This window comes from Canis aureus, chromosome 4 (assembly GCF_053574225.1).
Source record: "Canis aureus isolate CA01 chromosome 4, VMU_Caureus_v.1.0, whole genome shotgun sequence".
NCBI classification, from domain to species: Eukaryota; Metazoa; Chordata; class Mammalia; order Carnivora; family Canidae; genus Canis; species Canis aureus.
Window position 1 is genome coordinate 18,850,743 of NC_135614.1, and position 10,762 is coordinate 18,861,504.

Below are 10,762 nucleotides of genomic sequence, written 5' to 3' on the forward strand. Positions count from 1 at the left end.
AGGTATTAAAAAAAAAAGTTATAATATATCCAAAGAGACAGGAAAGTATGGTACATGCGCAGGAAAAAAAATAGCTAAAAGAAAATGTCCCCAAACAGTCCCAAATCTGAGAGTTCATCAATGATATTTTAAAATGGGAAAATTTTCTGGTATATAAATTATACCTTAATACAGCTATAAAGAAAATAGTATAACATATACATTTGTATATTAATATTAGACACACTTTACATCACCACCATTTCAGAGAATCAGAAACACACCTAAACTGAGGAAAATAAATTACATGCATTTTTCAATGACCCATATTACAAATAATATAGGAATGTGCAAAAGTTCATGTTTTAAAAACCACAAAGCTATAAATTGGATGTGTACCAATCCTTTATCTGCTACCATTTAGGTGAGCATTTCAGTTGATGGCACATTTTTTGCTCAGGAATTTTAGAGATATTCTAAGAAAGGAGTTCAATAGAACCCATTAAATGCTGAATATGCATTTCTAGGCTCTAACATGGGTTAGTCATCCATTTTATATCTTTAGTTTTGTAATAAATATTTTTTCTGTATATGAGTGTGGGAAAATAACACACAGATTTGATCCAGTTGTTCATTTTAAACTGAGGAAGGTGGATTTTTTTTTTTTAAGAAACATAACAGTTGTAAAGCATGCCACACTCTGTAAAATAGTTTAAGTGAAATCATATCTCTGCATGATTACCAAACTTAAAATTTGTGGACTTATATTCTCTGTTGTTAACATGACATTCAATGAGTTAGTAAAATTTAAGAGAACAAGAAAAGACAATATGACATGTTGTAAGTACATTACGAGAAAATTATGTCTTTTCACCTTTGCCATGTAGTTTGTGATTAGTGTATCTATCTATATTAATCGGAGACATTTGTTCAAAAGGCAAGAGGTTGACTGAGGTGAACATATGCCAAGCTGCAGAGATGTAATCATACTATATTTAGATAATGTGCTAGAAAATGTGTAGTTATTCAAGAGCCATTTGGACAATGAAATAAGTTCTTTAAAGGAAATAAAGTCATTCTGTTCACTTCTAAATTGTAAAATAAAAATTGAAGCCTGATCCTTGCATTTGAAAATACCAGAAATTATTTAAGACACCTAGAAGTCAGATAAAAATATACCCTAAGCCTCCAGGAATACTGAGCAACTATTTGGAAAATGGAGGCAGGAGTTTGCAAGATGTCTTTTTAATGTATTTATAAAAGCTCGTGTCTCTAAGGGACTTTTCTTTGTTCAAGAAAATGTCATGGAGATGTATGTCTCAGACAGTGTTTATGAACAGTAGAGTTATTCATAGTTTTCTTTATGCAAGTCCTGTGGTCTGTGTGTCAAACTGCCTGCATGCATTTATGATGGCTTTTTGCCATATGAAGTCAGGGCTGACTTAATATATATAAACTTGTGTTACTCATACAGCTTTCACACACCAACTCACTGAGAAGTATCCATAATCCAAAAGAATCTTGTGTAGCTATTCAATTAATGTTTATAAGAAAACTATGTAGATACTTTAAAATCAGCCACAGATTGAAAATAAGTGCATAGCTGCAATTCACTTATTAAGGTCCTCTCTCTGCTTGCCCTCTTGACAGAGTCTGGATATTGAAAAATGGGAATTTAAAAAAAAGAATATGTTTATGTGAGTAGGATGTGTTGATAATTCACCTTAAATTAAGTAAAACATAAAATAAGATACAGGACAAAGAGACAGAGAAAACCATTTAGTAGCTTTATAAGTTAGATATCTTTGAAAAAGTATTATTTGAAAGACTTTGCTTCCAGACATTTATTAGGAAAGAACTTAGCCCTGTAACCTCACTGTTAAGACTTATGTAGTCTTAGACAAATTCAATTTTGATACTTTTTATAATATTGATTAAGTGTATAAAATTTAACATTTATTAAATTTATTTAAATTTCTCCTCACTTTAGTCATTAATAACATTATATGACGTTATTATACAATAACGTCCTACTTGACATCATAGCTGGATGGGTTAATAAAGATTTATAAAGTAATTGTAATAATACATGACATACAGTAAGTTCTCTGTATGTGATTGTTATGATTATAATTAGGATAGTTCAACTTTATGTGAGGTGTTAAATGAGGTTTGCCCTGATGCCCTCCCAACTCCCCTTTTATTTCCCTATCTATTCCCTGCTCCATCATCTTTTCCTCTTCATTACTTCATATTTATTTCAAGGATATTGGTTTCATTTCCCTTGTAGTCAATATTTTTTTTCCTCTACTGCCAAAAATAATTAAGAAAGCAATCCCATCTAATGAGAGAAAGCATTTGACAAAATACAGCATCCATTTCTGATCAAAACTCTTCAGAGTGTAGGGATAGAGGGAACATTCTTCAACATCTTAAAAGCCATCTACGAAAAGCCCACAGCAAATATCATTCTCAATGGGGAAGCCCTGGGAGCCTTTCCCCTAAGATCAGGAACAAGACAGGGATGTCCACTCTCACCACTGCTATTCAACATAGTACTGGGAAGTCCTAGCCTCAGCAATCAGACAACAAAAAGACATTAAAGGCATTCAAATTGGCAAAGAAGAAGTCAAACTCTCCCTCTTCACCGATGACATGATACTCTACATAGAAAACCCAAAAGTCTCCACCCCAAGATTGCTAGAACTCATACAGCAATTCGGTAGCGTGGCAAGATACAAAATCAATGCCCAGAAATCAGTGGCATTTCTATACACTAACAATGAGACTGAAGAAAGAGAAATTAAGGAGTCAATCCCATTTACAATTGCACCCAAAAGCATAAGATACCTAGGAATAAACATAACAAAGAGGTAAAGGATCTATACCCTCAAAACTATAGAACACTTCTGAAAGAAATTGAAGAAGACACAAAGAGATGGAAAAATATTCCATGCTCATGGATTGGCAGAATTAATATTGTGAAAATGTCAATGTTACCCAGGGCAATATACACGTTTAATGCAATCCCTATCAAAATACCATGGACTTTCTTCAGAGAGTTAGAACAAATTATTTTAAGATTTGTGTGGAATCAGAAAAGACCCCGAATAGCCAGGGGAATTTTAAAAAAGAAAACCATATCTGGGGGCATCACAATGCCAGATTTCAGGTTGTACTACAAAGCTGTGGTCATCAAGACAGGGTGGTACTGGCCAAAAACAGACACATAGATCAATGGAACAGAATAGAGAACCCAGAAGTGGACCCTGAACTTTATGGTCAACTAATATTCGATAAAGGAGGAAAGACTATCCATTGGAAGAAAGACAGTCTCTTCAATAAATGGTGCTGGGAAAATTGGACATCCACATGCAGAAGAATGAAACGAGACCACTCTCTTTCACCATACACAAAGATAAACTCAAAATGGATGAAAGATCTAAATGTGAGACAAGATTCCATCAAAATCCTAGAGAAGAACACAGGCAACACCCTTTTTGAACTCGGCCACAGTAATTTCTTGCAAGATACATCCACGAAGGCAAAAGAAACAAAAGCAAAAATGAACTATTGGGACTTCATCAAGATAAGAAGCTTTTGCACAGCAAAGGATACAGTCAACAAAACTCAAAGACAACCTACAGAATGGGAGACACTGTTGGTGGGAATGTGAACTGGTGCAGCCACTCTGGAAAACTGTGTGGAGGTTCCTCAAACAGTTAAAAATAGACCTGCCCTACGACCCAGCAATTGCACTGTTGGGGATATACTCCAAAGATACAGATGCAATGAAACGCCGGGACACCTGCACCCCGATGTTTATAGCAGCAATGGCCACGATAGCCAAACTGTGGAAGGAGCCTCGGTGTCCATCGAAAGATGAATGGATAAAGAAGATGTGGTTTATGTATACAATGGAATATTACTCAGCTATTAGAAATGACAAATACGGGATCCCTGGGTGGCGCAGCGGTTTGGCGCCTGCCTTTGGCCCGGGGCGCGATCCTGGAGACCCGGGATCGAATCCCACATCAGGCTCCCGGTGCATGGAGCCTGCTTCTCCCTCTGCCTGTGTCTCTGCCTCTCTCTCTCTCTGTGACTATCATAAATAAATAAAAATTAAAAAAAAAAGAAATGACAAATACCCACCATTTGCTTCAACGTGGATGGAACTGGAGGGTATTATGCTGAGTGAAGTAAGTCAGTCGGAGAAGGACAAACATTATATGTTCTCATTCATGTGGGGAATATAAATAATAGTGAAAGAGAATATAAGGGAAGGGAGAAGAAATGTGTGGGAAATATCAGAAAGGGAGACAGAACGTAAAGACTGCTAACTCTGGGAAACGATCTAGGGGTGGTAGAAAGGGAGGAGAGCGGGGGGTGGGAGTGAATGGGTGACGGGCACTGGGGGTTATTCTGTATGTTGGTAAATTGAACACCAATAAAAAATAAATTAAAAAAAAAGAAAGCAATCCCTTTTAAAATTGCATCAAAAATGCATCAAAAAGATGAAACTATTAAAATATAAAATGAACTTACCCGAGGAGGCAAAATATCATACATCAAAAACTATAAAACCTTGGAAGACACAAATAAATGAAAAGGTATCCTGTGTTCATGGGTTAGAAGAATTATATATTGTTAGAATATTTGCACTACCCAAAATGATCTAGAGATTTAAGAAAATCCCTATCAAAATTCCAATGACACTTTTTAACAGAAACAGAAAAAATAATTCTAAAATTTGTATGAAATTACAAAAGTAATCCCGAGAAAGAAAAGCAATGCTGGAGGCATCACAGTTCCTTATTTTAAATTTAAAACTATCATAATCCAACCAGTACGGTGCTATTATAAAAACAGACATATTGAACAAAGGAACAGAATGAACAACTTAGAAATAAATCCGTGCATATATAGACAACAAGAATACCAAGAATATAAAATAGGGAAAAGATAATCATCTTAAAAAATGATGTTGGGAAAATTTCATATCCACATACTAAAGAGTAACATTAGGCCCATATCTTATACCATGCACAGAAATCGAGTCAAAATAGATTTTAAAAAAACTTAGGTTTGAAACCATAAAATTCCCAGAAGTTCCCTGACATTGGTCAACAACATGGATAAATATTAAGGACATTATTTTAAGTAAAATAAGCCAGTCACAGAAGGACAAATACTGCATAATTCCACTTATGTGAGATATGTAAAATAGTCAAACTCACAGAAACAAATAGTAGAATGCTGGTTTCAAGGGACTGAGGATAGGAGAAGATGGAGAGTCCCTAATCAATGTAAAAAAAAAAATTAGTTACACAAATAGATTTGTTTTACCCACTGTCCCTATGGGTAGCAATATTATATTACACACTTAAAAGTCTGTTAACTTGGTCAATCTCATAATTCCATAATAAATAAATAAGTAAATTCCATAATAAATACATACATACGAAGATACATACATACATACATTTTTAAAGCTTCAAGATAATTGAAAGAGATTACTAATAGCATTAAAGAATTATACATAGATATGATTAAATAGTGATTCCAAGACTTACATCTATGCATGGCACTAAAATATTCTATATGGCCATAGCTAACTCTTTAGCAAGTCATTTAACTCCCATTTCTTCATCTATAAATAGAATAAAAAAGATGGCTTATGTAAGGCCTATTTTGTTATAAAACTGAGAATTTATAACCATTGTTTTTGCAAAGTTAAGTGTGACTTAAGAATCAAAACAATATAAGGAATATGTTTCTTTTATGATAAATGTTGATATTTCTTTTTTTCTTTTCTTTTCTTTATGATAGTCACAGAGAGAGAGAGAGAGAGAGGCAGAGACACAGGCAGAGGGAGAAGCAGGCTCCATGCACCGGGAGCCCGACGTGGGATTCGATCCCGGGTCTCCAGGATCGCGCCCTGGGCCAAAGGCAGGTGCTAAACCGCTGAGCCACCCAGGGATCCCCAAATGTTGCTATTTCTAATATTGTTACAAAATGCTTTTCCTTTCTGGAAGAACATTTGTAGATCAGGGATAGCCACCAATCTAAGGCACTATTTTAAAGCCAAGTGGGACCCATTTTCTAAGAGACCATTTAAAATACTAATAGGAAAAAAAGTGATCATTCAGTTAGTCATCTATCTGATCACAACCAAACCCTCGCTTAAACAAATATGAGTAGACAGGAAGTGGCAAGTATTACTAATACTGTTAATGGCTTGACTTCTCTTTAGCTTATATAATTTCAGTTATTCTGCCATTGTAATATCTTACCTTTAAAAATGATGATGAGGGGCACCTGGGTGGCTTAGTTGTTTAAGTATCTGCTTTCGGCTCAGTTCATAATCCCGGGGTCTTGGGGTCTTACTCAGTGGGGAGTCTGCTTCTCCCTCTTCCTCTACTCCTCTCCCCAGCTTGTGCGCTTTCTTTCTCTCTCTCTCTCTCAAATAAATAAATAAAATCTTTTAAAAACTGATAAGTAAATCTTTTTTGTGTTATCTGTCAGTAACAAATAGCTTCATATTTTCAGTGTCCTAATAAATAGCAAAGTTTGTTTCTCAACCATATAATACGTCAGATTCAACAGTTTGGATGTAGATCTGGTTTACAATTGAGCAGCCTTGATACCGAACATGCTGATTTTGTAGTGTAGAAAAAGTGCAGGGCAGATAACAGAAACATGGTGGCTCTTAATGCTTCTACTTGGATGTTGATTATATCAAATGTGCTCATGGATTATTGACCAAAGTGAATCATGTGGCTAAGCACAGTATCAATCGGGTAAAGAGGTATACTAGCTCCTTAAAAAGCATTACAAAAGACATGGCAATAGAGGAGTATGAGTATGACCCTTTCAAGTATCCAAACAATAATAGTAATCTACCATGGTTACTTTTTCCCAATTCAATCAATATTCTTAAGAACACATAATTTCAATAGTATTTCATATTATTTCATAGGCATACATTTTTGTTTATTACTTAAAAGGTCTCTACTTATAAGACCTATTTAATTTGGAATTGTGCTAACATTACTAATTGGATATGAATTCAGAAATTTGATGAAAAAATCAGTTTATTATTATTTATTAAAAAGCTTCTTTTTAAAGATATTTTTGACACACATTTGTGTAATTGACATATTAGAGAAATTTATTTATCCCAATTTTGAGGGTACCCTAAATGTTGTACACTTCAAGTTCTCAAAATAGAAGAAGTAATGTTTCTTCTTGAGGGTGAGGAGTGAAGATTAGAATCAAAAGAGGATTTAACTCAATCTTTGTTTCATTTGATTTAAAAAAAATCAAAGTATGTATAAGAGAAACTATATCCTGGAAATGTATGCTATGAATAAGACACTAATACATCAAATGTTCAAGAAAATTATTTTAATAATAATCAAAGAGTGAGTGAATTCAATTTACATTTGCTTTTTTCTTTTTTCCTAAAGCAAGTTCACAGCATATAGTGTAGTAAATATTAGCCTTAAAGTGTAAATTTCTAAGCAGAGCATGACCAGGTAGATGAATGGATTCCATTAATGTCAGTGGAAGCCATGGAGTTAAATCCTGTTTTCATTTGCCTCAAAAATGAAGCCCTAAGCAAGTTTGTAAATGGCAAGTTTCTCAAATGACAAGAGAAATAACAGTTTAGTCAGGAACCTACTGCTCTTAGTGTTAATGTACTAATTCATTATGCCAAGTCTTTATCTGACTAAAGTCATTTTCTAAATGGTTTTGAAGACAAAATGCCTGGCATTATAGAAATCTAGATTTTGGTTGTTTTCTTTATTTCCTTTTTTAAGGCAATTCTTTAAAAGAAAAAAAACCCACAAATATTCTATATCAAATATTTTCCAAGATAATTCTTCAAAATGTATGACAGTTTTATTATTTGATAATTTGCATTTTATGATTTAAAAAAGCACATGAATGTGAAAATCCACAACTGAGTGTGTTATACACCCTAAGAAACCATTGATTAAATTGAGTCACTTAATGGCTGTGGAATAGGTTTTAGTAAAGTCTAGCCTGCAGTCTGATTTTGAAAATAATGCTTCAATTGTTTAGATATTATCTATAGCTGCTACATTCTTGGTACAATGGCAGATCTGAAAACGGAGGGTGGGGACCCCAGAAACAAAACTAAAAGCTCTTTTGTTCTGTAAGACACAGATGCCTGGCCAAGTTGCTAGAGGTGAATGATAGAGCAATTCTGTACTCAGAGGGTTTTTGCTTTTTGTTTTTTGGGTTGTTTGTTTGTTTGTTTGTTTGTTTGTTTTTCTTTCTCTCCAGATTCCTACCATCTCATAAAATTGGAAATTCAGGGTTATTTTTTTTCTTTTTAATAGAAAGAAGTATCCAGTCTTCCATTTATTGTTTATTGGCTTTTTCAAACAAGAGGGTCATGGTTTCAGCAGCCATCCTTTGGCCACATTTTTCTTTGTTAGAATCACAAATCTCTTAGTTTCTTTGATCCTTTTTGGGACACGGGGTCTGAGATAAGATCTTCAGTGTGGCTGATTTGATAAGTATCTACTATGAAGAACCAAATTTTCCCACATGCAAGTCCCACAGGTTAATTGTGTGTGTGTGTGTGTGTGTGTGTGTGTGTGTGTGTGTGTGTGTGTGTGTGGTGGGGGGTAATAGTATTGGATTTGATTTTGGTCAGTCCAAACCAAGTTCTTCAATGCAACTCTGCTAGTAATATACAAAATAACTGCGGGTTACTGCGGGCCGAGCTACCATGAGCAGTAGCCTTCCGCCACACCCTGTACGAGGCAGTGAAGGGGATGCTGCATGGGAACCAGTGCACAGGCTGGAAGTTTATGGAGATGGTGGAGCTGCAGATCAGCCTGAAGAACTATGACACTCAGAAGGACAGACGCTTCTCGGGCACCGTCAGGCTTAAGTCTACCCCAACCCCCAACCCAAGTTCTCCGTGTGTGTTTTGGGGGACCAGTAGCCTTTGAGGCCAAGGCAATGACTATTCCCCACATGGACATTGAGGTGCTGAAGAAACTCAACAAAAATTAAAAAAAACTTTTTATTAAATAACTTTGAATAACTAAACTTTTCTTTAGTCAAGAAGTTGGCCAAGAGGTACGATGGTATGATGCCTTTTTGGCTTCAGAATCTCTGATCAAGCAGATTCCACGAATCCTGGGTCCAGGCCTGAATAAAGCTGGCAAGTTTCTTTCCTTGCTGACCCACAATGAGAACATGGTGGCCAAAGTGGATGAAGTGAAGTCCACCATCAAATCCCAGATGAAGAAGGTGGTATGCCTGGCAGTGGCTGTTGGCCACGTGAAGATGACAGATGATGAGCTCCTGTACAACATCCACTTAGCTGTCAATTTCCTAGTGTCCTTGCTCAAGAATTGGCAAATATCTGGATTTATACATCAAGAGCACCATGGGCAAGCCCCAGCGCCTTTACTAAGACAGTTTAATAAATCCTAGTGCTACCGTTAAAAACAAACAAACAAACAAACAAACAAAAAAAAAAAACTGATGTTTTGATTCCTGTAGACTCTTATCCAAATTATTCAGTTGACTGAAAATTTGGAGAGAAGAAAGGAATGAATAAAGACTATTCTTTAACTCTTACACTAACACTTTAACTCCAGTACTCTTGGTGCTGACCAGGAATCTCCCATGTGTCCCATGCTTATTAAGGATTTTATTACCAAATGACCAATGCTTGGTAAAGTTAATGGGGTAAGTGAACAGAATTTTGTAAATATAGAGATGCTTCAATCCATATAGTGTACACTGTCCAGTCCACAGAATAGAGGCTTTTCTTTTTTTAAAACATTGAGAATATACTGCTGTAGTCCATCCCATCACTCACATCAGCCCAGGGGAGTACTTTGTTTGGTAAGAAAGGGAAAAAGGTCAATATGAGTGTGGCTTAAGCCCTTCCTGGTTCTCTATTTATGATTTGCTTTTCAGCTTATAGTAAAGATTCTCCTCTTACTCTCATTAATTATACAAACTTTGGTCAGGACACAGACTATGCCTAGATACTTCTCAAACTCTCTTGGGCTCAAGAACACACAGTGTTTGACAAATAAGAAGAAGGTCAGGAACGTTTTTGTGATGGCATAAGAAATCCAATATCCTGACTAATAGATTCCACAATTTACATATAAGGGATGGGAAAATGGCCAGTTTCAGGGACTCAGTGCTTGGCTTAATATTCTGTTGTCACCATCTTAAAATTCTTATTTCCTTTAAGAAAAAAAAAGAGATCCTACATTTTCAGGTTGTACAGAGCCCCACAGATATGTAGCTATCCCAGGAGAAGTGTTAGACATTATATTTTGTCAAGTTCAACCAAAAATAAAGGTCATTTTGTTTTCTGGGTTTTTTTTTTCCATGCATATTTCCCAAATGCTCCATTACTCAAGTTAAAAAAGACTGATGTTTTTCTCTCCACAGGCGAGTTACCAGAAATCTCAAGTTAAGCAGTTCATTCAAGCAGCTCATCAATGTGTATCCATGAATGGCTTCCCATAGACTCAACTCGCACAATCACAACATGTCTTTAGAAATAAAACCCTGGTTCTTCCTTATAAGTTCATTCAAGGACCTGTGTTTCTTTTATTTTGGTACTGTGCCATTTCCTAAGGAGTTGTCCTTGACCCATTGGTTAAAGCTGGCACACTGCCATGTATACCTTCCTGCCCATGGGATAGAAGAGGATGTCTAAGGCAAGAGGCTTCATTTTTAAAGAGGTAACCTGTAAATTGCATGTATGACT

General features: G+C 35.6%; 1 pseudogene; it reads left to right on the top strand.

The window, feature by feature from the left end:
* Positions 1-7,553: 7,553 nt before the first annotated feature.
* On the top strand, positions 7,554-9,439 carry LOC144312026 (large ribosomal subunit protein uL1 pseudogene; annotated as a pseudogene).
* The last annotated feature ends 1,323 nt before the right edge of the window (positions 9,440-10,762 follow it).